Source organism: Triturus cristatus, chromosome 2_1 (assembly GCF_964204655.1).
Source record: "Triturus cristatus chromosome 2_1, aTriCri1.1, whole genome shotgun sequence".
In the NCBI taxonomy this organism is placed as follows: Eukaryota; Metazoa; Chordata; class Amphibia; order Caudata; family Salamandridae; genus Triturus; species Triturus cristatus.
Genome location: NC_140581.1, coordinates 472848593 through 472876461, shown reverse-complemented (window position 1 = coordinate 472876461; position 27869 = coordinate 472848593).

Below are 27869 nucleotides of genomic sequence, written 5' to 3'. Positions count from 1 at the left end.
ATTACTTCGCAAACGTTACTACGCTTGCGATGTTACAACGCGTACCATTAGTATGCATGTTGTTACATTGCAAGTATTGTAACAACGCATGCGTTGTAATGGTATGCGCTATCCACATCGTTGTTTGGAAGGAGCTTCCGTTTCCAAACAACGACGTGCAGATCTGACGTCGCTGGAAGCCGGAGAAGAGAGGAACCACGGAGGAGAGAGAGGTAAGTGTCTTTTTTTGTATCGTGCAGGGGTAGTCTTTTAGTTTGTAGGGTTGTGTTTGAGTAGTGTAGGGTCCTGCTGGGGCTAGTGTTTTAGGGTTACGGTAGTGATGTGGTGTATGTGTAGTGTAGGGTAGTGTTTTAGGGTTTAGGGAAGTGTCGGGGGGTCGATCAGGTCTGTGTTTTAGTGTAGGGAACGGACTGGGGATTGGGTCAGGGTCGTGCTGGGAGTAGTGTTTTAGGGTTTAGGGTAGTGTAGTGGTGTTAGTGTACTGTAGCGTAATGTATTAGGGTTTAGGGTAGTGTCGGGGTGTAGTGCAGGGTAGTGTTTGGGTGTAGGAAGAGGACTGGGAGTCGGGGGAGGGTTGTGCAGGGGGTAGTGTTTTAGGGTTTAGGGTAGTGTTGTGGTGTTGGTGTAGTGTAGGGTAGGGTTTAGGGTAGTGCTTGGGTGTTGTGCAGGGTAGTGTTGTAGTGTGTGGAGCGGACTGGGGGAAGGGTGAGGGTCGTGCAGGGAGTAGTGTTTTAGAGTTTAGGATAGTGTTGTGGTGTTTGTGTAGTGTGGGGTAGTGTTATGGGGTTTAGGGTAGTGTGGGGGGGTGGTGAAGTGTAGTGTTAGAGTGCAGGGTCCAGGCAGTGGGAAGGTTGTGTAGGGGGTAGTGTATTAGGGTTTCGGGTAGTGTAGTGATGTTTAAGTAGTGTAAGGTAGTGTAGTGTAAGCATTATTTTAGTGCGATGTTTTTAATGAGCATAAACCATAGTACATGTATAACCATTTGCGTTATAAATGCATGCGCAGTTTAAACTTGCGAAATAATGGTTTATGATAAGTAAAAACATGCAAAGTAATGGTTTATGCTAAGTAAAATAATCGCACTAAAATCATCCGAAGTAATGGTATGCAAGGTATCGACACACATCCGCCTCAGTATCGCTTCCATTCAGTACTACGATTCTGACTGCCGCCTCGTCAGAATCACTGAGCCTGTTGGAGGCAGCAGGCTTACCCCGACCTTTTTACCGACGGCCTGTTGGTGTGCAATCCAACTAGACCATGATAATCAGCCCCTAGCTCTTGAGTACATGAAATGCATAATGGTCAATTACTTACCTAGCACAAAGCACATAAACAGTGTAGAAGGACTATGTGTGGACATTTATTCTGGTGGAACGCAATGTCGATAATAGCTTTCAGGTGGGTCAGTACACTGTTGACTTCTACTGAACCACAGTAGAGCTCATACTTTAAAATGAATTGAAATAGTATTCTGTAAGATAACTTACACGGTCCAAATTGCCTTCCTGTAACTTTCGCTAGAGATCAAGAATGAAAGTTACTCTACTGCACAAAGTTCCAACATTTCAATTAGTCCAATGACCACAATGTCCACAATGCATTGCTCTTGTGCTGATTCTTAACGCCCACTCAGTCCTTGTCTGCCATTGTTTATCTTTCACATAATCTTCGCCGCCCCATCATTTTCCTCTCAAACACACACCCTCTCTTGGAGGAAACATGGCGGCCGTGAGTTAGCGGTCGCGGCACTCGATCTGTGATGCTTGGCGCTCGGCAGCACTGAGTTGACAATACGATGCCTATACCCCGACTACGAGTGTGAAGTAATTGGGCTTTCATTCTCCTTACCTTCGGCCCCCGGGGGGGGGGGGGGGGTGCTGCCATCGTAGCCTCTGTCTGTCTCCGCTTGTCCGCTTCTGACCTCCCTGCACTTCATCAATGTGCGGTTCCTCTTCCGGGCTTGCGCTGCAGGATTCGACTCTCTCTGGCGTCCCGTTCTGGGTTCGGGCGTCACGGGAGCTTCAGAGAGTGAGGAGCGGACTGCGGAGCTCTGTCCGAGGCTGGACGTGGGATAGGGCGTTCAACTCGGCTCCTGCGAGAGGTTTCACCCTGGAGGGCGACACAGCAAGCTCTCTGAAGGTGGCTGAGCAGCTGCCGACCACTGAAGGAGTGTGTGAGGTGGTAAGTCCACTGGGGGGGACGGTAAATGTTAAGCAAGCCCAGACTGCCTGTACCACCCGAAGTTCCAAGCGCCAGGGCAGACAGGCAGCCGCCCAGGCAGTCGCCCAGGATAAACAAGATTCTAAAAACAGAAGGAAGGGGGCCAAAAGGAGTATAGCTAAACCCCGCAAAAATATTGTCACTGCTATTACTACTACAGCCATTGATGGGAGACCACAGCAGACGACGGGTTCAACGAGCAAATCTTCTGGTCAGACAGACACCCCAGTAGTTCTTCCAGGTGTCGCTTCTCTAACGGAAGCAGTCCCTTCTGTCTCTGCTGTATCCTTTGAGCCAGCAGCCACCCCAGTGGCAGGTAAAGCTTATACCTTAAAACAGAAACGAAAAAGCCAACTGGGGGGGGGCCTCAAGATCACACCTTCCTTGAGATCTTATTTTAAGGTGTTACCCCAGATTTTGGCGCTTCCCAAAAGCCCAACTTCTTATATTGGCTCAACGCAGGATTGCTTGAAGCTTCCTGTCATGAGCTCCTCGGAGCTATCAAGTAATCTTTCTCAGGATGACCTGGTCTTAGGGGGACCCTCGCAATCCCAACAGGAGGTTAAGTCTCAGTCTCAGTCCGGGGACGCTGTAGCGGTACTGTCTGTAACCACAGAATTGCAAGATGACACAATTGTCCCAATTGTCCCACTTCCTGGTGGAGAGCCTTCTCTATTTCCAATAGATGAGCAGGCAGAGTACTCCGTTGGGCAAATGCTGAGAGCATTGTCTCAGGACATCAAATTAGGTTTTCAGACCTCAACTGCCAACCAGTTGGAGATCAGGAGTTTCTGTGAGTCTCTGGAGACAAAAATTGACCTTCTAAATACCAGAACGGCAACGCTAGAAAGTAATGTTACAAATTTAACTTCGAGTCTTCGACAAGCTGAAGATAAAATAGAGCTCTTAAAAGCCAGTGAAGCTAACCAAGCGGAGAGAATGGAGGCCCTGGAAAACAACAGTAGAAGGAATAACCTCCGTCTTCTTAATGTTCCGGAGGAAAGAGAAGGGGGCGATATTAAGCAGTTTATTGTTTCCCTTCTAATAGAAGCTCTGGGTCCAGACTTATTGGAAGAGGAGTTATTGCGAGATATACAAAGGATCCATAGAGACCCATTTCGTAAACCCCCACAAAGACAGAAGCCCAGGAAGATTTTAGTCAACTTTATGACGTATACCCTTAAGGAGAAGATATTAACTTTAGCTCTCAAACAAAAATCACTTTCAGCTAAAGGTTTCTCTTTTCAGATTAGGTCAGATCTTTCAAAAATTACTCTTGAAAGACAGTGGGAGCTAGGTAACAGACTGGAAGATTTCCGCAAGCTGGGTGCTGTGGCCCAGCTGAAGTTTCCCGCTGCCTTGAGAGTAATGTACAATAACAAAATGTACAATCTTAGATCTGTGGAGGCAGCGGACGGGCTTCTTCAACAACTCAGGGGAAAATAATGCAAAAAAAAAAAAAAAAAGTTATTCCTTCAATTGCTTGGCTCGCGGGATGAGAGAATGGGATAATAAAAGAATAGTATAGGCATGAATTTAATTTAATTTAATTACTGCTGAGTGCTTCGCATTACGCATCGAAGGTGCTGTACTCTGGACTAGGTCCAGATTCTTGGGGCAAGGGTTTCCACGGGTGGGTTTCTAGGGGTGGTAGGGGTGGCAGGGTTGGGACGAGGGCACGGGGGGGTGAAAAGGGTGGGTGTTGCATTGGGAAAAAAGAAAAAAATAGTCCTCATTTTCCCTATTATAGTCCATTTTGTCTGTTATATGGGAGTTAGAAGCATGATAAGTGTGTGTGGATTTGTAGCTAAGAGGGTTTTTTTGAGGATGACTCAGAATCATGAATAGCTTAGGCATTCTCTCCTGGAATGTTAATGGCCTGCGCACTAATTCAAGGAGGCATCGGATTTTCCAATATTTACGGGATAGCAGTGCGCGGGTCATTATACTGCAGGAGACGCATTTAACTGAGTCAGAACTATCTACTTTAGTTAAGAGGTTGGGTTGGTTGGATTTTGTAGTTTGTACCACTCAATCTGTCAATACCAGGGGAGTAGCTATACTGGTTAAAAAATCAGCCCAAGCAACACTCCTTTCTAAAGTCGTGGATTCAGGGGGGAGATGGGCCATAGCAGAGTGTCAAGTAAAGGATGTAAGATTAACAATTGCTGGCTACTATGGTCCAAATCAGGACGACCCTCTTTCCTTCAATGGCATGGCATCTGCTTTAATAGCGTTTTCTAGCCCGGTTATTTTGGCAGGTGATTTTAACCTGATCTTGAACCCCCTGTTAGACAAGACCTCCCAGTACAGGCCACTTGCATCTCACAAAACTAGAACATGCCTAACCGACTTTATGAAACAATTGGGTTTCCTAGATATACGGAGGATAAAAGCAGGGTCTAAAAGAGAGTACTCTTTTTGCAACTACAAATATGGGCATAAGTCTAGGATTGACTTTATTTTAGTGAGTCAATCAATAAAAAGCTGGGTAGAGGATATTTTCTATCTTCCGTCTCACCTCTCTGACCACTCTGCGATCAGCCTAGTCATCAATAAACCGGCGCCCCCAGTGGAGAGGACATGGTCAATGGACCGCACTCTACTTATGCAGGAAGAGGTATTAGTGGGCCTCCAGTCGGAAACTAAATTATTTTTAGCTAGAAATGCCCTAACTGCTTCAGCCACTATTGTATGGGAAGCTTTTAAGGCCTATTTGAGGGGGCATATAACAAGTATCTCCTCCTATAGGTCAAAAAGGTATAAGGCAGACATCGCGGATATCGAAAATAAAATCAAAGCAACCCAAGCAGTCATTGATCTGGGCAATCGAGAGAGTATAGAGGGTGCACAAGAGACTCTACGGACCCTGAAGGGGGACCTGGAGTCTGTCCTTAATTCCAGATTATTACAAAGATGGGAAGCTAGCAAGATCGCCCATTTTGAGTATGGGGAGGGCGCCGGGAAACTTCTTGCCTGGAAAATTAGATCAGACCGGGCAAGGAATTATATTAGTTCAGTGTCTAAATCTGGGATATTGTATACCTCTGATGAGGACATCAAAACACAATTCTATTCTTTTTTTTCAGACTTATATAAGGAAGAGGGTCACCATGACTCCGCTAAAGTTCTGTCCTTGTTAAACAATATAAACCTTCCTGGGTTAAATCCAGATCAACAAACGAAAATAGATGCACCTATTACATATGATGAGGTATATAGGGCTGTGATGAGCTCAAAGAAAGGGAAAGCAGTTGGGCCGGATGGTTTACCCTCGGAAATATATATATGCTTGGCAAAAGAGATCACCCCTTTCCTAACTACCTTGTTTAATGAAATCTTACAAGAAGGCACTCCTCTTCCTCCCTCGTGGAATAAAGCGACAATATCACTAATATTGAAGCCTGGGAAATCAGCTTCAAATTGCGAATCTTACAGGCCAATCTCAATTTTGAACACCGACTACAAGATCTTTGTTTCCATCATGGCCAATAGATTGGGAGGAGTCGTAGGTGCTCTATTACATCTAGACCAAAAGGGTTTTGTCAAGGGCCGTCACCTGTCTGATTTAACCTATGATTTCATTGGAGCCATTGATATGGCTTCAGCATGGTCCCTTCCTTTGGCGGGAATGACATTGGACGCGGAGAAGGCCTTCGACAGGGTCAATTGGCTGTTCATGTCGGAGGTCTTGGCCAAATTTAAGCTAGGTGATAAATTTAGACGAGTTATCTCTCTTATATACTGCAATCCATCGGCGAATATCATGGTTAACGGCTCCCTCACAAAATCCCTTGCGATAACAAGGGGTACGCGTCAGGGATGCCCTCTTTCCCCTTTATTATTTAATTTATATATTGAACCTTTTGCACAGATGTTGCGAGATGACATTAGGGTGTCTCCATTCAAATGCGGGGAGTGGGAAAGGAAAGTGGCATTATATGCCGATGACATCCTTATTCTGACAGACAACCTGAATATGGCATTCCCAGCTGTTATCGAACTAGCCCAGAAATTTGGATCTGTCTCAGGCTATAAGATAAACACCTCGAAGACGGAAATTATGGCCTGGAATATGTATGTAGACTCTCATCTTCCTTCCTTAAAAACCGATATAAGATATCTAGGTGTCCATATCCTACATGAAATTGATAAGATCCCCTCTCACAATTTATCATTAATTACAAAAGAAATCAGAAAACTATTGAAAAATTGGGCCAACTTACCTCTGTCAATGTTGGGTCGGGTTAATTTGATCAAAATGTCAATTTTACCAAGGTTTACTTTTCTTTTTGGTTGTATCCCCTTATTTTTTGAGAGTGCTTCGCTAGCAAAAATACAGAGTGAGCTTAACACCTTCATTTGGGCTTCTAGAGGGTCCAGGATCGCTTGGAAGAAAATAAGAAGACGTAGAGAGAAGGGCGGCCTGGCAGCCCCAGACCTGCAAATATATGCTTGGGCCTTCCAATTCACCCATTCACGGATGCTATTAAAGGTTCCAACAAGTAGTGGTATGGGTTTGATGTTCCTGTCCATGCTAAGAGTGAGTGGCTTTTCCGAAGATGGCTTCCTATTTAAATATGGAGATCCCAAGTTTTTTAAAAAAATTAGATTAAAGGTTTTATGGGGTTTGTTAAAAACTTGGGTTAAAATGCGAGCTGCAATGAAGATGGGGTATTTTTCTAACCTAGCCCCAATCTGGGACTCGCCTGGGACACCTGAGTTCCTAAAGGATAGTTTGTCCTTACCACTAAGGGTAGCCGGTATAGCGAGGTGGTGTGAACTTTTCGTGGAGGGCTCACTGATCCCTTGGGAGGCCCTCCGAGAAAATACTGGCTTTTCTATCTCCAGATTCAAATTTCTCCAGCTTTCTAGCTGGGCCACCACAAATTATGCTATTAGAAGCAATTACACTCTAGGTAGGGTTACACAGTTGGAGACACAGGCTACACAGAAACCTCCATTTAGAAAAGAGGTTGGTTTTTGGTATCGCACTATTCTTGAAGAGATCGATGGTGACTTTAAACTCCCAACTTCATTGTGGAATAGCTGCATTCCACAGGTTGATCTTGAGCTGTTGTGGCTTAATTCGTGTAAGACTCTATGGGATATTGTAAAGCCTGCCTGGTTAAGAAGGAATCATATCTTCACGATTCATAGAGCCTATTTTTCACCACAGAGGCTAACTAAATTTGCAAAAGATCTTCCTGTGTGCTGTGCTAGATGCGGTGAAGAAGCGGCGTCTGATGCTCACATGTTCCTGACTTGCCCTCTCCTATCGAGCTTTTGGTACCAAGTGGGTAAGGCTCTGTCTACCTCTTTGGGGATACCTATTACCCTTGACTTTTCTCTGATTTTCTTTGGATTAATACCCAATTTGACTGGTTCACCCAAGCATCTGCTATTTTATGCCATCTTAATAGCAAGAAGAGAGATTTGTATTAAATGGAAAGATCCCAAGCCTCCGGAATTTTTAGACTGGCAGACTTCTCTCTTAAGGATATCCAAGATGGACCTTATAAGACCAGGAAGTAAGAAGAAGCAGGAATTTTGGAAACTTATGAAGTGGTGACGGGGGTTTTTTTTTTTTTTTTTTTTTTTTTTTTTTTTTTTTTTCCCCCTGTCCAATGATTTCATTGCCCTTCCTGCCTTGCTACTGCCTTCCGGGCCTAGCAATTGGGTCCCTAGTCTATGTCGCCGCTGGCTAGTGTTTGAGAAGGAGATACACCGGTAAGCTTGTCTGTTGATAAAGTTTACAAATCCAGTGCACTGAGGCGGTGTCACTCTTTTCTTCTCGCTCCAATGCCTGGGTGGCTTCAAATGGGCTGAATATGAGGACAAAAAAAAAAAAAGAAAAAAAAAAAAAAAAATCGTTTTCATGGTGGGCAGAGTGACGTTGCACTCTTGCACAGCATTCTAGGCATTTCAAACAGATTGCCATTCCGTAATGCGAAGTTTGTTTCCACAGGACTTCCCAGCCTGTTAAGGACAATCCCTACCATCGTTAAATACAGTTCCCTGGGATTCGTCATCGTGCTGGGGAAAAGTACCCCTGCATTAACCCTGTCTTGCAACATTTCAAACAAAGGGCAGGCAGTGACTCAGGCTCGCAGCAGTGGCCTCACCTTAATATTATCTCCTCGTTCGTCAACTTCAAAATGCAGTTGCAGGCGTTCTAAGTTGCTTCATCAAACCTGTGACTTTAAAAACGCCCAGCCTCACGGGTCAGGGCTCACATGGGCATATATGTTTATATATATTTGAATGTATTACTGACAATAGGTCTTGATAACAGACAGGTGAGGCTGTCTAAAGGTAAGACCTGAAAATTGAATGAATGGAAATGCAGCACAAATGTTCAGGGATTGTCTTCGTTATAGTGAGTCAAAGGGCTTTAAAAACCATGTAGGCGAGGATTAGAATACCCTACAATTTGCTGTTTTAGAATGCACTTTTTCTTTTTGTGATTTCTCTAGTAGTAAAAACTTAATATACAAGTTCATTAGTGTTGTGTTTCCATCATATACGCAACACTTATCTATCATGGTCACTTAACAGCACATATGTTATTTCACGTTATCCTGTTTTGCTGTTATTTGTTTTAATTTCATATAATCCAGGTGTAACAGATAAGCCTATACTAGGAGATAGTACTGAATTAAACAGGAGAAATGCCAAAGGGAAAACCCGCCTTCATCAGGCTGCAAGAAAAGGAGACCTGGCTTTGGTTAAAACTCTCATCACAGCCGGAATAAGTGTGAATCAAAAGGATCATGCAGGTTAGCAACACATTGTAATTGTATACTTTATAAATTAAAAGTGTTCACAAAATGAAAGATGCCTATCCAAAATCAACAGGCAAATTTGTTAGAAATATTTTGGGAAAATGCTCTCTTCCTCAGGTTTTGCTTACAAAGACACGTGTCCACGATTTTATTAAAGTATTTTTTCTAATCCTAGATATTTTGTCTGTCAAGCATTTCTTTTATTGCTTCATCTGCCTGAGAAACAAGTTCCTCTAAGAGCCTGAAAGCGACATCAATATTAATCCCAGCCCCCTGATATACCTCCATAAAAAAATTGTTGTCCAGAGATTTTTATTTTTGATTTGTGTTTTTAGATCATTAGAGAAGTAATTTAGCTTGGGTACACATTGCTGATCCGGGATGAATCTTTCCAAACAACATTTTTAAAAATAGCAGATGTGTTGCAATGATGATGTAATATTCCAGGAACCATGATACCTATATACTTTAATTGGGTGTCCAAACAAATGTTTTGGGGGTGAATTAGTCTTATAGAGACAGAAAATAACTCCTCAGAGCAACCCTCCCACCATTTTAAAAAATGTTGACTATAATAGAGGAAGAAGTGGCATATAGAAATTGACCAAATAATAATGGTTTTTAATATTTTTATGTCTATACCAAACAATGTTTATGATCTAAAAATAAAAAAAAAGAATGTTTATCACTCCTGTATGAGACACATTTTTAAAGTTCACTTTATGTGCTTTGACAATCGCTCGTGGTACATTTGCAGAATGTTGACCATTTGAGAAGAGCATTTTGATAGGGACATCTTTTTGTAGCCCAGGTTTTGCAGATACATTTACATGTGAGTTCTGTGGGTAGAGGCTTTCGAAATTTCGAATGTTTTAGAGCCCCATCAATATTTTCCCAATCAAATTCACATGGATCTTTCTCTACACATGCATGATCCAAACATTTACATATCTTCTGATCAAGTAGAACGCTCTTTTAATGTGTCAACGCACAGGATATGACATCCGTGGAAGGTCACTTAGTAGGACTGATCTCTTGAGCTCACTGTACCAAAGATCATCAAATGTGTGACAGTCAGAACTCATTTTCCACACACGCACAAGGTATTTTTCTACGTCTTTTAAGTCAAATTCTTCATCTGTCTCAACAAATCCTTTTAGAAACTTCACAGGTTCAGAAGTTAAAGCTCCAAGCTTTGTTCCAATTTTGCTCATAGTGTCATCATCCATAAGAATATGTGTCTTGTTAAGAACACTGGGCATTTCTGGGTCAAGTTTTTATGAATATGAAGTGGTATTAAGTGTCTTTTTTTTCTTGCCTGTTCCATAACGTATCCATAACTCTTGACAATCCTTGACGTTTGTGCATTGCTACAAACCTAAGTAGTACAATAATAACTTCTGTGTCATTTGACAGTACAATTACTTGATTGGAACCATTTCAAACAGCCCACTCAACATGTGCCACAACGCACAGGTCAGCTTCTTCCAATTTGCTGTTATATTCTTGAACAATATGGCCCGTACCTTTTGGATATATCTCTGCAGACACCAACTCCTCATTGACAATCATTCCAGTTGCAATTATTGAACATTCAGTGTTCACTGAAGTATCAGCAATGTTTTGGTGAATTAACATCTCCAAGTTCATCTTGATTGATATTGATGGCCAGAATTAATCAAGTTGCACAGGTTTAGGTGTCGAATGGTTGATGCAGGCAAGGTGAATTGTTCCATTTGTAGACATTTCTCTGATTATCTCACCTTCTTTGACAGTTCAAGATAACTGTCAAGGACAATGAGCAATTCTTGCAGGGTGCTCACTGACTTCGATATCTGTAGAACAGACTGAATGGCTTCTCCGAAGTTTTGCTTGACCATTCGCAATTGTGACATATAGTCTACAACAACAGCAGTTTTCAAAGAGGACTCCTTTTCAAATTGAAATTCTTCAGGTGAATGTTTTTTTCGAGCTCTTGTACGAGTTTCTGCTTTACTGGTTTGGTTGCAGCATCTCTATCAAATAATGCGTTTGTTTGAAGAAGATCATGCTACAACATTCCTTGATAAATTCACCCCTTTCATTTGCTACATCCATCTCTTTGTGCTTGCGAAAGTTGTTTTTTTGTAACCTGTTTTGTAGTGGTTGGTTGGACGAAACTCTCACTATGCAAATTAAAGCGTGGAAATTTAGCCTTAGTGATTGTTAAACAGCTTTTTCTCTTTCAATACAAATCTCACCTGCTTCAATTCTGCGCATAGTTTCGATCCATGTTCAATGACATCTTGTAGACGTGTCTTTATATTGTTTTCCACACATAGTTTGGTCACAAACTTATGAAGTTGCCTAGGCTCAATCATTTAAAAGGGATTTCCGTGCTGCTGCATGAAATGCAGAAATTCTGTCAACATGTTTATTAAAACGTTCCCCTCTCTTTCCCACAAGTTCATTGTGAGAAACAGTTTCACAATGGTCCATTTATTTTAAATTTGTCATCTCTCTGAAAACATTGCAAATAGAAAGGACTTCATGGTAAACTAGCTGCCATTGTGCAACATATTCACTTTTACGTGTCTGACCAACAAATTCCCTTGGAGCTTTTCTGTGATCTCTGGATCATATGTACCAGTTTCATATGTGGATCCAGAGCATTGAACATTCCCACTCTGTCTTTCACCAAAAAATGTCTTTGGATGAATTTTCTGTAGCGGTATAGTTTTTCTACCTTTAGCTTCCTATCTCTTTCCAAATACCAGGACCCATATCTCAGATACTTCATGCAATTGATCATTGAGTCCACAGTCTTTAGGTTCAGCTCCTAGTCACTGTCCCGATCAGCATGTACTTTTTAATAGAGCTATCATGTGTAAAATATTTCCACAGTACTTTCAAAGTTCCGATTTTTCTACACATTCTTTAACAAACTGTACAAACTTTTTTTTAAGGTTTTCTGATTTTTAACTGAGTGTATGAAACATTGCCTGGATTTGCATTATGTCTTTTGAATGAAGTGCATCCAGTTCACTTCTGAGTTAAGATATGCAAAACCGGAGGAGGAGCCTAGCGCGCAACCAAGATGGCCGCGTAGGTGCGAGGCTCCCGAGGACCTCCGCAACCTCCTACGTTTATCCTGTCTTCATCCTGCCTCGATTGAGGGGACTGTGTCGGTGAGCCTGAGCCGAGGTGGCACCCGTTCCCCGTTCTCGAATCGGACTTCGGGTACCGGAGTGGGCACCGATTGAAGTTTGTGGCCTACTTCTCGCCGGACCCCGGATTTGCGCTGGGGGGTGACCCAGTGGCAAAGTGAACAACAACGGCGGGATGGGCCTGGCGAGTCGCGTACCCCGCACTTTCGCTTTCACTTTCGCACCCCCTTGCCGTCTCTGCAAGTGAGATCGCGGAGCTCTTTGTGTTGGTGTGGCCTCGCTGGGAGACCCTGCCTGCCTGCCGGCTGTGACCCACCCCGCCGACCTGGGGTGGCCCCCCCGGAGCTCGTGGCCCTGATTGCCTGCCCTCTACGGCGTAGCTGGTGCGGGTGTGTGACCCGTGGCGATGGCCACGAAACAAGACGGAGATCAGTCGAAGACCAAGTCGACCCGGCGTGGCGCCGTACATCAGGCCAACATCATGGACCGCTATACCCTCCAGAAGGGATCTCCCGGCGGACCGCACAAGTCCTCTGAGGGCCCCCCTGATGCCCCGGATTTGCCCACGGATCCGACTCTGCAAGACGTCATGGGCGCCATTGCTGAGATGAAGGCCTCGGTGGGCCAGCGGTTCGACACCTTGGCGCATAAGATCGACGCGGTCCTCGTGGATGTCGGCCTGGTGAGGGCTGATCTCTCCAAGACCAACGACCGGGTTGATTCTTTGGCCCGAACCGCGTCGGGCCTCACGACTGAGGTGGCGGCCCTCCAAACGGAGGTGCACCGACTTCGTCAGGCGAGTGCGCTTATGGATCGGCGCCTGGAGGATTCCGAGAGTCGGGCCCGGAGGAATAACATCCGCATCATCGGAGTACCCGAGGGACGGGAGGAGGCGGCGGCGGATCTTTTTGTAGAGGACCTGATCGCTACCCATCTCCAGCCTCGGGGACTGAGTAAATTCTTTGCCGTGGAGAGGGCCCACAGAGTTCCCGGGGTAAGGCCGAAGGTCGGAGCCCCTCCGGGGCCTCTCATTGCCCGGATTTTTAACTTTCGGGACAGGGACGCGATCTTGCAAGCCTCCAGACTGCAAGGGCCGATTAAGCTGGAAAATATGGAGGTGAACTTTTATCCCGATTTTACCCAAGCGGTCCAGAAGCAGAGACTGAGTTTCCTGGGTGTCAAGCGCCGGCTCAGGGACATGAACTTAAAATACGCCATGCTCTTCCCGGCCAAGCTGCGGGTAGAGGTGGATGGTCGCACGCACTTTTTTGATCGTCCCGATGCGGCCGGGGACTGGCTGGACACTCTGTCTGGGGGTAGTGATCGAGATGGTGGGGGGGGGCGGCGGGAGGAGACGGCCCACTGGATCGGGACTGAGGGGTTGATATTGGGCCTCACTCTGGACGACTATGATGCCACTTTCGACCAAGCTTCTGTCTTTGTTCTTTCCCCTCCCTTGGAGGTTGTGTGGGGTCTAGAAGGGGTACTCTTTCCTCCTCTAGGGGGTCTAGCTAGTTTCATTATATAGGGGCGACAGGCACACTGCAAGTTGGGGGGGCTGTCTGGGCTCATGCAGGGGTGCAGGGAGGGGGGAGTTTTGTTGGGGTGGGTGGGTTGGGGTGGGGTGTTGTTCGTTTATACCACAAGGCAAAAGTATCGTTGTGTTATTTCTAAAGTGCTCTCTGGGGGACGAGTGATGGCTTCTGTTTATGATGGGGGGTAGGGGACTGAGTCTGTTGTCCTGGAATGTTAATGGATTGGGGGACAGGATAAAACGAGGTGTGGTCCTGCAGTTCTTGAAGCGAATTTCGCCCGATATAGTTTTTCTGCAGGAGACACACCTCGTTGGCAACCTTTTGTGCTATGAATCGACGGGGCTACCGCCTTGTGGCCCATTCGGGCTTCACGTCTGGTTCAAGGGGTGTGGGCATTATGGTTAAGAACTCGCTCCCGTTGGAGATTGATGAGGTGCTCCATGACGACAGGGGACGTTACACGGTTTTGGTGGGTAGAATGGAGGGCAGAGTGGTCGTTTTCGTGTCTGTTTATGTCCCGCCGGGGCTGCAGACGACCACCTTTGCGGATCTGGGGCGCCTCCTCCTTGGCCTTCCGGAGGGGATTCTAGTGGTGAGGGGGGATTTTAATGCTGTGGTTTCCGGAACTGTGGCTCGTCACCCCCCTAGGGATCTCCCCCGTGCCCAGGCGTGGTTGTCTGGCCTCTTGGATACCTTGGGGCTGGTGGATTGTTGGCGTTTGAAACATCCCACGCAGCTACAGTACACCTTCCATTCAGGGGCTCATGGTAGTCTCTCACGGCTAGATTATGTCCTGGTTCCGGCGGCGCATGTGGGGAGGATAGGGGAGGTGCGCCATTTGGCACGGGGTATTTCGGACCACTCCCCGCTCTTGTTGCACTTTGATATTCTTCCGAGGGGAGAGGGTAGGGTGGTCCCGATTAATCCCTGGTACCTGCGTGACCCCACCATTCGCGCAGAGCTGGTTAAATCCCTTAAGCGCTACTTTGACGAGAATGTGGGGTCTGTGTCATCGGCGGTCTCACTGTGGGAGGCGTTCAAGACGGTACTCAGGGGAGAGGCCTTGTCCCTTATTTCCCATTCCCGGAGGCGCGAGCGGGAGGAGGTGACCCGTGTTGAAGCTGAGATAACCGAGTTGGAGGGTGGTCTAGAATGTGGGGTGACGGATGACAAATTACATGTTCTCCGACTCAAGCAAGCGGCCTATAAGGCCCTCGTCACGGAGGCGGCCAGGGGCCTCAGTAGAGAGCAACAGGGGAGACTGTATGATGTGGGTGATAAGGCTGGTAAATTGATTGCGTGGCTGGACAAAAAGGAGAGAGCGAGTCGAGTTGTCCCGTTGATTGAGAAACAGAATGGTGTGTGTGTCACTGACCCAGAAGAAATTGTCTCCTGCTTTGCAGACTATTTCCGTGGGGTGTATTCCCCGGTGTCCTCCCGCTCTGAAGAGGATTCCCATGCCCTGCTCAGGGATATCGCGCTGCCTTCCCTTTCGGAGGAGGACAGAGTGTCGTTGGACGCCGCTCCAACTTCCGAAGAAATTGCCCTCGCCATACGTTCGGTCGCTTCCGGCAAGGCCATGGGTCCTAATGGTCTTCCCATCGAGTTGTATAAACTGCGGCCGGATGCGCTGGCGCCGCATCTCCGTGCTATGTTCCTCGCGGCCCACTCGGCGGGTTCCCTCCCGCTAGACCAGCGTCTAGCTACTATCGTGGTTATCCATAAGGAGGGGAGGCCACGGGACCGGGTCACATCCTATCGGCCTATTTCGCTATTGAATGCGGAGCCCAAAATCCTCGCCAAGGTGTTGGCCAATCGGCTGGTCGGCGTAGTGTGTGACTTGATTCACCAGGATCAGTCCGGCTTTATCCCTCATCGCAACACAGCGCTTAACCTGCGGCGTTTGCATGGGGTGCTCGCACGTGTCCCGTTCATACGGGAGCCGGACATTTTGGCGTCCTTAGACGCCACAATGGCGTTTGACACACTTGAATGGCCTTATATTTAGGCGACGCTCGCGAAGTTTGGGTTTGGGCCAGGATTCATCGGTTGGGTAAAATTGTTGTACTCTGGTCCGCTGGCGCAGGTGGTTGTGAACGGTAGAGTGTCGGCTCCGTTCGAGCTGGGCAGGGGCACGCGGCAGGGCTGCCCGTTATCGCCGCTCCTTTTCGCGCTCGCCTTGGAGCCCCTGGCGGAGTGGCTGCGGTGGGAACCTTCTATTCGTGGTCTCCGCTGGACCCCCGAGTATGAGGACCGCGTATCTCTATACGCTGACGATATTCTCCTGTACCTGGCTTCCCCACGTAAATCACTGATAGTACTGGTTGATGTATTGCATTCATTTGGTCTTAACTCCGGCCTTGTCATCAACTGGGCTAAATCGTGCGTCTATGTTCTCTCTGGGGAGGATCCTATCCTTCCGCGGGGCTGTCCTATCCAGATCGCCCCGCGGGGATTTCGGTACCTGGGTGTCTTCATTACCCTGGACGCGGAGGCCCGATATAGTCAGAACTTGCTTCCCCCCCTCCAGCGCCTGAAGGAGGATGTCGCGCGTTGGAGGCGCTTGCCGCTCTCGCCGCTCGGCCGGGCGGCATTGTTTAAAATGATGTCGCTGCCGCGTTTCCTGTACGCTCTGCAGAACACAATGGACGTCGTCCCGGCGCGCTACTTTCGCGAGGTGGAGAGTTTGCAGCGCCGACTGTTCTGGGAAGGTAGACCGCGTATCGCCCTGGCGAAGCTGACGCTCCCGTGGTATGACGGGGGGATTGCCCTCCCGGATATCAAACGGTATTATTGGGCCTCCCAGCTGGCTGCGATTAATCACGGCCTGTACGGGCCCGCCCTAAACCCGGCCTTTGAAATGGATAAGATGTTACTGCCGGGTGGTGATTATAACCGAGCGCTTTACTCCAGCTCGCTTGACGCACGTCTGACGGGCCCCACGCGTGTCATGGTACGAGTGTGGCACGCGGCTAATGTGGCGATGGGGTGGAAAGATCGTTTGACCCGGGCGTCGCCACTATACGCATCTGAGCAGTTGGGCTCCCTGTGGACCTCGAAGGTCTTTGAGAAGTGGGACATGATAGGCATCAGTAGGGTGGGTGATCTCTGGACGAGGGGGGGATTCAAAACGTTCGAGATGCTACAGACAGAATTCCAGTTGCAGGACAGGGAGTACTTTCGGTATATGCAGATCCGTCATGCGCTATGCTCCGTATTCCCGGACGTTGCCTCCATCCCGGAGTATTCCCCTCTGGAGGATAGAGTGCTAGATGGACATGTACCGGACAGCACGATTTCATTAATCTATAAAAAACTTATCAATGACCGCTCGGGACTGCTGACTAACCTTCGTGAGGCATGGGTGGCCGATGGATTGGAGCTGGATGACGAGGACTGGGTATCTGCGGTGGCCTCCCCGAAAGAGGTGGCCGTACCGGCCCGCCTTCGCTTCGTCCAGCTCAAGATACTCCATAGGGTCTATGTTACGGGGCCAAGGCTACTGCGTATGGGCTATGCTGTGGACGGGTTGTGTAAGCGTGGGTGCGGTTCTTTGGGGACCTTTCTCCATATTTTGTGGGAATGCCCGGAGGTGGAGCGATTCTGGCGTGGTGTGCTGAGGTCCTGCGGGTGGTTACGCGTGTGTCGCTGCTGCCCGAAGCGAGGAGATGCCTGCTGAATGTGTGGGAGCCAACCGACTACTCGGTGCCGCAGACGCGGTGGGTGACTCTGGGATATATGGTGGCCAAACGCGACATTGCTCAACTGTGGGGTTCCCAGAGGTCGCCGACTGTCTCGGCATGGAAGGATAACATGGATTGGTGCATGTTTCGGGAAAAGGTGGTGTATGTTGCGAGAGGTAAGCCTGGGACATGGGTGAACGTATGGGGCCCCTGGAACGCCTACCATGGGGGAATCTGTACCCCGCCGTTATTGCCCGATCCGTCACCGGCCCCGTCCCCTTAGCCAGTTTATCTCCCCGGTTCCGGGCACTGAGTCCACCTAATCCCCGTCTTGACCTTTTCCCCCCCTTGATACTCCTATGGATTGGTAGGGTCCCCCCTCTAGGGGAGCACATGCTGCTGTTTCCGATTGTGGGTTGCCTTGTGGATTTGTTTTTTGTTGTTATTTATATTAAAATGAAACCGTTATGTGGGGTCCGGATGGTGTGGCTACCACCGCTTCTAACTCCTGTGCATTTCCCTTTGCCGCGGCATGCGCGCTATTGTTTGTATCACATGCTCCTCTTGCTTGCTAGCGGCCGGCCTGAAGGTTGTAGGCCCATCTTTGTATATTTTTTTAATTTTGTAATAAACGGTTTAAAAAAAAAAAAAAAAAAAAAAAGATATGCAAAACCTACGTAGTCATTCCTTTTTCAGAAAGCATTCCAACTCAGTGTTTCTATAGCCTAAGAAACGATGAGCATACCTTGTAACGAATGAACATAATGAGTTCCACTCAATACTTCCTGGACAGCTTTGCTTCCAAAGATTTCAGCCTTAAAAAGTGCATTGTCTATGCCCTATCTACTGAGATAACTTCCTGCGCACCCCAACCCAACTTCTGTCATGTGGAAAACGCCCATAATTGGATAAAGGTCTTGAAATACTTCTAGATTGCTCATAAAAAAGTCAGCTACAATACAGAAAACACCTTCATCACAGAAAATTGGTAGGAGAGGCTGGTCTTTAAGATGAGCACGCACATTTTGAAAATTTGTTTTCAGCTGTGTACATATAGTGTTGTTTAGTTTGTGACTGGAGATGGTTTTGCTGATGAAAACCAAACCTTCTTCAGTGTGCCGGTATCCCGGGTGATCTGAGCATTAACTTGAGCCCACGGAGGAAGTGGCTTTCCTTCATCCATCAGTCCACATCGAATAAGCGATGTGATACATTCAGCTAAATCGGACTTTGGGGACCGCAGCACCAGGTAGAAGAAGATCCATGTCCTCAGCCAATTCTCTGGGACGTGTTGATGGCTTGTCGAGATTTTGTACACGTTGGCAAGGCAGTTGGGTTATAGTTTTGCAGCTTTGTTTGTTTATGTCTACAGCTGAAATGGCTTGTTTTCCAGCAGCTATCAACAAAGAAATTCCCTTCTGTGTCAATTTTTACTTGGTTTCAATAGTTTGCACTGAACCACAATCTGCACTCACTCATTAAGTGTCATAACACCTCTATTTTAATAAGGATTCTCTATTGCACACAATTGAAAAAAGACCCGCTTTTGATTGCATATAATTAAAATACATACAAAAATTACCATCATAATAATGTACCAAATTCACAATGTCTGTAGCCACAATTTTATGGCACGACACGGAGGCCAATATTATGCAATCTCCTTTTATTGCCAGCTCATCACAGCAGCAACAATAGAAAATAATTTAGAACATTGAAAACATTCTGAACATTAATGTAGTCCATCGACTGTCAGCCATCTTCCTTCTTTTATTGCTGCTGCTCACCAGATAAGTAATCCTTTTTTCTCTCCTCTTGCTTATGCTTGTGACTTGGTTTAACTGACTTTGATACCATCTAGGAATTATTGTATGTTCTTGGGACACTGTTGTACTGTTAATTTACTGTGTATTCTTTGGACACTGTGGTACTATTTACACTAACTTATACTACTTGTGCTCCTCTAACTGCCATATTTGCAGTCCTTGAGTTGCTCTGCCTTCTCCCCCCTGCTGTGCCCTCACGCACTTATATATTGTGACTCACCTCCCTACCCTCTCGCCACGATAGCGTAATGACGGCTTAACCCTTTTCCCCCTAACACCACCATGCGTGAGGTCGATACACCTTGTATCGTCCGATCACGCCCCCTTCACGGGACGCGAAGGAAGCGTGCGTTGCCTTCTACAACCCGGCTCACACAACCACACATAAGACATTAACTGGGGACTTTTCCCCATATTGGCATCCTTTGAAATTTTCTGCCTCGCGCATAACGCGCCTCCCAACTAACACTCTCCCCTCGCGCACGACGCGCCTTGTAGTATCCTAGTGACACTCTCTCCTCACGCATGACACGCATCACGTTTCAGCGCTGACCTCGCTATTTTTCCCTGCGCACATCGGATTAACGCTGCCCTCACCGTCTTTTCGACGTTTGGACCCTCTCTTGCGGCAAACTCGATCTACTCCCTCCGACGCTGCCTCTCCTCTAACGCCGAGACCAGGAAGAAGTATAAAACAAACCCAGCCCTCCCTCTCCTATTAGAGGAAAGACCCTTACGATTTTACCAGCCTTCACCGTTTGAGCTTTTCAACTATAAACAAACCTTCCTCTCAGCAAACAAGAAGCTTTCCATCAATTTCTGCCTCATTTAACCCCTGAAGACACCCCTTGCACGCAAGTAGCTTACTATTAACAATTTTAACGACTCCATCTTTTCCACATAACTTTATTGATTAAAATAAAAAAAATAAAAAAAATGTCCCATAACCAACCTGACCTAGGTTCTTTAGTTCAAAACAAAGTAGAGGATATAATTAACAAAGCATTAGGTAAATTGATGGGGTCGCTCGATGAAACCATCATTAAAAAACTAGAAACCCTCTCTAACCAACCCGGATGTTCCTACTGGCCCCAAACCTTTCACAAAAAAAGAACATCAACTGATTTACCTTAAAAAAAATCAAAAAAATCAAAAAGGGTCGCAGAAGATCTACCGGATAACGCCGGTGATAGACTCAGTGTACCAGACACTGTGGATAGGCAAGAAAGAGGCCCTATTTTGCATGGGCAAGAGAAAGGCCCTACTCGCCTTATACCTAGTGATTCTGAGGATGATGATACCTACGAGCCAGAAATAGATTTATCATGCTCCTCAGAGTTCCACTCTGAGTGTGAGGATTCATCTACAACCAAACCAAAAAACTCAAATGAGGGTTCCAAGACTTCTGGCTCCAAGATGGAAATTCTGGACCCCTTTGGAGACACAATGTTCGATCCCCTCTTAATAAGACACCCATTATCATCCGAATGGACCCCCTCCCCCCACGTTGCCGATTACATCACCTTCTGGCTCACAAGAGAAATCCCTAAAGAAGTAAGATCACGCTTACGCTCTGAATGCCCACGACCCTCCCTCCCAGACAAAATTACTACCACACCTGAACTCGACCCGAAAGTGGTCTCATTCATTAATAAGGGAGGTAAAGACCCAAGAAGAGGCCTAGACAGAGGCTTAAAGTCATGCCAGGATAGACTCCTGGATATTACTGGTCCCCTTACCAAAATATTTGATATGGCTGAGATGGCCTACCTAAACGACTCCCAGGTCGACCCGAAAGAATTACGGGAATGGGTGCAAAGAGCTGTGTGTCTTCTCGGCAATGCCAATACCGCACTTTCAAATGAAAGAAGAAAGAGCATCCTCATAAAACTTGACCCTAAACTTATTGAACTCGCCAATAAAGAAGGAGGTCCTTCGTCACAAGGCCAACTTTTTGGCGACGATTTCATTAAAAAAATGGCACAATACGTCGGAATTTTCAATTCAATACAGAAATCACAAAAAGATATTAGAAAGGTCTTCCATGACCACATTTTTGCGAGGGCCGGGCGAACAAGGGTTCGGTTCCCCGGCCGAGGTGCACCTTTATCCAGACCCTATATGGCACGAGGAAATAGAGGCTTCCATCAATCCTTCACATCCTATCCCAACTTTTCAAGGCAAAGAGGGCGGTTCCGCAACTCGAGAGGCGAAAGAAGACAAAGAGGCTTCTCATCAGGTACGCTATTCAAAACCCCATTCAGATTCCCCTATAAAGGTGGGTGGGAGACTAGCCCTATACTCTGGAAACTGGAAGCTTGTGACCCAAGACCTATGGGTATTACAAACAGTCAAAGGCTACAGAATAGAATTCTTACAGACCCCCTTCCAGCACAATCCCCCGAAAAAAATCTCTTTCTCACAAGATCACTCAAAATTAGTAACCCAGGAGGTTCAAGACCTTTTATCCAAAGGCGCCATCAAAGAAACCACAGACTTAAATCCAGGTTTTATCAGCAACATCTTCTTGGTAGAGAAAAAGAACAAAGAAATGAGGCCAGTAATAAACTTAAAGGATTTGAACGAATGGGTAGTCTACCGTCATTTCAAAATGGAGGGCATATACCTCCTAAGAGACATCTTGAGGAAAGGGGACGGGTTAACAAGACTAGATCTAAAAGACGCCTACCTCACTATCCCTATTTGGCCCCCTCACCAAAATTACCTTCGTTTTACATGGCTAAACAAAACTTGGGAGTTCTCAAGCCTCCCATTCGGTCTTTCTTCAGCACCCTGGTGCTTCACAAAAGTTCTCCGACCGGTAGCAGCCTGGCTCAGAGCCAAAGGTGTAAGACTAATAATTTACCTCGATGACATCCTTATAATGGGTCAGTCAAAGGATTTAGTTTCCCTACACACCCACTGGGCAATAGAAATACTAGAAAAACTAGGATTTATAATAAATCTAAAAAAATCATGTTTAACACCCTCACAAGATACACCATTCCTAGACTTCATCGTAGACACCCTCCAAACAGAATTACGCCTCCCCAGAGACAAACTAAAAAAGTTACGAAAGGAAATAAAAAAGATCTTACTGCAGAAACTTATCTCTCTAAAAGACTTAGCCAGAATTTTAGGGCTCCTCTCTTCAACCATCCAAGCAATCTTCCCAGGCCCACTTTACTACCGGGCTCTTCAAAGACTAAAGAAAAGTTGCCTTCACAAAAATCACTCATATTCACAAATGCTATCCTTAGACCACGAATCGAGAGAAGAACTAGAATGGTGGCTCAAGAACGTACAAGCTTGGAATGGAAGGGCAATCTTCGGGGAAAATCCCGAATTAATAATAGATTCAGATGCGAGCCTAGAGGGTTGGGGTGCTATATGCGGAAACTCCTCAACAGGAGGTCTATGGTCAAATTAAGAGAGACACATGCATATCAACAGTCTAGAACTCCTAGCGGGCTCATTTGCAGTCCGGAGCTTCACCCAAGAGAGAATGAAATGTTGTGTGATGCTTCGCATGGACAACATTTCAACAGTCCAATACGTGACAAAGATGGGCGGACCACACTCAAAAGATTTGGCAGACCTGGCAAAGCAATTTTGGGGACATTGCTTGCAAAAAGGAATCTCGGTCGTAGCCCAACACATTCCTGGTCTGAGCAATGGAGTAGCAGACTGGTTTTCCAGGAACTTCAGAGACTCCAGCAACTGGAGACTGAACAGACAAGTCTTCCTACACATCCAACACTTATTGGGCCCTTTCAATTTAGATCTATTTGCAGACAGACTCAATTCTATGTCAGGACTGGAGGCGAGGATTATGCCTTCTATTCCTCACTTTATTACTCAGCAGCCAATAGTAAAACAACAGACTACATTTCCCATCAAACTCTGGGGAAACTGTAGTCAAACAAAAGAACCAATCGGCACTGTCCATAGTCCACCAATAGGGGTCCTCCAGCACCCAGATAGTCTGCCCTCACTGGTCCTTCCTCCTCTTTCTTCGCTGCTCAGCAGCCGAGCTAAGTGTTTTTCTTTTCTTATGAGTCTTTCTGTGGTAAAATGATGTGCTTAACTACTTGTGGCCTTAAAACTGTGGCGCTATTACCCTGTCAGTGATATTGTGCAATTTGTTAGTTTTTTGCGAGCTTTTGTGTGCGACGCTGACTGACTTGTACGTGACGAGATTTTGCTTGTGGAGCCTGTTCGGTTCTTTTGAGCGGAGCGGGTTTCCCCCGCGCTGGTTCCGTTTACTTATTGTCACGGTTTATTGGCGGGCGGATGCCCGCCCGGTTGTTGAGACCGCGGGAGCCGATCTCCTACGCGGCCTGTCTGGTGTCCCTGGTTCCTCCGCCCGTCAGGGGGCGCGGTGGATGTTTCTGCGGCGCGCACATTTTAAACCCTGAAGGGTCTGTGTGACGCGCCGTACAGGGAATCTGGCCTGAGGCATTACGCGAGCGGGAAGTCTCTATCAGCTATTCTGAGACTTCCGCTCGTTGTACAGCGCTTACGCTCCACTCTCTGTTAACTTCGGTGGAGTCTGTATTACATATTTCAATCAAACGCCCGGTTGGGTCTGTATTGCACTGCGAGTTTCTCGCTTTGGGGCACCTGCCCAGGCCATTATTGTCCACGAGACTTTCTATATTTCTTTGCTTTGCCAGACTTTGGTGCCAGGGGTTCCCCCCCCCCCACTGTTGCTAATTGCGAGTCATCTCGCCCATCTGCTGGCTATCTCCCAGCCTTATATTTTGTGGTGGAATTTCTTGGCGTCTGAAACCCAGACCTTTTGAATACGTGCCTTCTAGGCTGTGTATCCCAATCATCATCATGGACTTTGAATACGATGATGATTCCCATGGAGGGGATGATGCCCTGACCGACCTCCAGTGGGATGAGGAGTTTTATGAGGCGGTGGACACCTCAATTTACCGCGCTGTGGGAGAAGCTATGGCGCCCTTAGAGGACCGCCTTACCCAGCGCATTGATCAGGCGCTAGCGCGCTTCGTGACTCTGCCGGGGATCCCCCCTACCCCTGCAAACCCTTCCCCTGTGCCTTTGGGGGTGTCCCCCCCCCCAACTAAACGTTCACGCGACACAGGTATGGACCCTTCCGCCTTTGACAGGCTTAAACAGGCTTTCCTGGCATCGCAACCTCTTCTGCCTTTGGGGCAATCTCCAATTCCCCAACCCTCTGGTTCCGCTGATCCCGGGTTAGGTCCTTCCAACCCTCATGATCCCCCTACTGTCCCGGCCACCTCGGATATGTTTGATCCTGATGACATCGTTCATCCTCGTTCCTCTGACTGGGCTCCAGCAGACAAAGTGGCTGAGTACGTGGCTATGCGTATTCGGAGACCCCTAGAGAGGGAGGCTCGTAGTTGTTTGAGGGCTGAGTGTCCTCGCCCCTCCTTGGAGGGCAAGGTGGCGTTGACCCCTGAAATTGACTCTCGCATGGCGACTTTCTTACAAAAGTTCATGCGTGATCCCAAGAAGGGGATCGATAGGTCCTGGCGGTCCTGCCAGGACAAGCTCCTGGATGTCCTGGGCCCGTTGACTAAGATCCTCGACATGGCGGAGGAAGCGAAAGCATCTGGTTCCCTTATTTCCCCGGACTCCTTGTCGGGCTGGGCCCAGAGGGCCATTGTGTTCCTGGGCAATGCGAACTGTGCGATCTCTACTGAACGTCGGCGCTCTCTTTTGATTAAGGTGGACCCCAAACTGGGGGACCTTGCGGATACTGAAGCCGGTGCAGTGGCCCAGGGGGGCCTGTTTGGGGAGCCCTTCGTGAAGGAATTGGGGAAGTTTGTCAACACGTTTACTTCCTTGGATAAGGCCCAGTCGACTATTCGGAAGGTCTTCCCTCGGGTTTTCCGGGGGGCCGGTCGAGGCAGGGGCCGCTCGTCCGGCCGGGGTTCCAACAACCAGCCACGTGGACAAGGCCCCGCTAAAGGACAATACCAGGATCAAAGCCGCTTCGGCAACTTCTACCCCACAAGAGGCAAACGTGGCAAAGGACGAGGCTACCGGGGAGCTGCTTCCTCTTCCAACGGTGAGTGTACTCCCTTCTTCCCTTCTAAAAATAGGGGGGCGGCTGGGGAATTTTTTCCAGGCGTGGATTTCTGTCACGACGGATCCCTGGGTTCTTCAGACCATTCAAGGTTTTCGAATAGAGTATCAGGGGACTCCTACCCAACGCACCAGGCCGCGTCCCCTCTTGTTCTCCCTCCACGACTCCGCTTTGGTAGACGAGGAAGTTTCCTCTCTTCTATCCAAAGGGGCGATCGTTCCCGCCGACCTTCACCCGCGGGGTTTCTTAAGCAATATTTTTCTTGTCGACAAAACAGACGGCGGCAAGCGTCCGGTGATCAATCTGAGCAGTTTCAACGAGTGGCTAGTATACCGCCACTTCAAGATGGAGGGTATCCATCTTCTTCGCGACGTGTTGCGCCCCGACGATTGGATGGTCCGCCTCGACTTGAAGGACGCCTATCTGGTGATCCCGATCTTCCCCCCCCATCGCCGTTTCCTGCAGTTCCTTTGGCGCGATCAGGTTTTCGAATTCGCCTCCCTCCCGTTCGGCCTCTCGTCGGCCCCTTGGTGCTTTACCAAGGTACTCCACCCTGTGGTGGAGTGGCTAAGAGCTCGAGGTATTCGGATGATTGTCTACCTCGACGACATCCTGATTATGGACGTCTGCCCGCGTCGCCTTCTTCATCATCTTCAGGTAGCGGTAGATCTCTTGCAAGGACTGGGGTTTGTCATCAACGAGTCAAAGTCCATGCTTTCTCCTTCACAGTCTCTGACGTTTCTCGGGTTCGTGATCGACTCAAGGTCTTCTTCTCTCAGCCTTCCCGCTCGGAAAATTGCGAAGATCCGTCACGAGCTACGTCGTACCCTTGCCAAAGCTCAGGTGTCCCTTCGGGACCTGGCGCGAGTGGTGGGCTTGCTTTCCGCCTCTATACAGGCGATCTTTCCGGGGCCCCTGCACTACCGCGCGCTCCAACGCCTCAAGGCGTCTTACCTCCGCAGAGGGCTCCCTTACTCACACAAGGTTGTCTTGGCGGGGGAAGCCAGGGACGAGATCCATTGGTGGCTGCAACACATGGAGGCGTGGAATGGACGCGCCATTTTTGGTTCCGCTCCAGATTTAGTTATCGAATCCGACGCCAGCATGCAGGGCTGGGGTGCCAGGTGCGGCGAGTTTTCCACAGGAGGTTTGTGGTCTCAAGAAGAGCGCAGTTTACACATCAACTGCTTGGAGCTCCTAGCGGGCTCCTTCGCCGTCCGTTGTTGGACCAAGGATCGCATTCAGTCTTCGGTCCTTCTCAAGATGGACAATATCTCAGCGGTCCGCTATATCAATCACCTGGGAGGCACCAGATCCAAAGCCCTCTCCGATTTGGCGGCCAGCTTTTGGCAGTTCTGCCTGGAGCATCATGTCGCTGTGACAGCAGAGTATCTCCCGGGTCGGGAGAATTTGGTGGCGGACTTTCAATCCCGGAATTTCAAGGATTCCAGTCTTTGGAAGCTAGACTCCGGAGTGTTTCGCCAATTAAACGAACTTTGGGGTCCGCTGTCGATCGACCTGTTTGCCTCAAGGCTCGACCATCAATTGCCTCGTTACTTCAGTTGGAGGCCGGACCCTCTGGCGGTGTCCACGGACGCGTTTCTCCAGGATTGGAGCCTGGAAACCGGATATGCGTTTCCCCCCTTTGCCATGCTGGCTCGTGTAACGGCTCAGGTCCGACGCCAGGGAGCAGAGCTGGTAGTCCTCTCTCCTTTGTGGAGAGCTCAAGTCTGGTTTCCAGTTCTTCTGGAACTTTCCTGGGATTCTCCAATCCTACTCCCCCTGTTCCCTCATCTTCTTCTCAGTCCCGACGGGATACCCCATCCTCTGGTTCTGCAGAACTCGTTACGTCTTGTCGCGTGGAGGATTACCGGCGACGCTGGGAAATCCCGGGCCTTTCGGCAGCAGCTGGGGACCTCATGGATAAAGCATGGGCAGACAGTACTGTCAAGCGTTACAAATCCGCATGGGGCCGATGGTCCCGTTGGTGTCTGCGAAGGGGTGGCAATCCCATGGACACGGATTTAGTACACATCCTGAATTTTTTAGCTCATTTAGCGTCCGAGGGCCTTGCTTACCGATCCATTAACACCTTTCGTTCTGCTATTTCGGCTGGACACGTGCCGGTGAACAATTCTCCGGTTGGCGAGCATCCTCTGGTCTGTAGACTTCTTAGGGGCATTCGGCTTTCGTTACCTCCGGAACCCCGTTACTCAGCCTTATGGGACGTTAACCAGGTCCTCAATTTGTTCCTTTCCTGGCAGCCCAACAGGTTTCTGTCCAGGAAGGAGCTGTCAGCCAAATTGGCTATGCTGCTCTGTCTCGTATCTTGCAGACGGGTTTCTGATGTGAGAGCTCTGGATATCACTTCTAGGATGTTCACTCCTTCAGGGGTGACCTTCACTCTTTCAAGGAGGACAAAATGTCACACAAGGGTGATTTCCTACCCGGAATTCCCTGATTGTCCCAAACTGTGCGTGGTCCGGTGCTTGAAAGCTTATGAGGAGATGACCGAAGAGTTTCGTCCTCCGGGGGAGCGTCAGCTCCTAATTTCTCTCCGCAAGCCCTTTCAGGCGGTTTCTTCCCCCA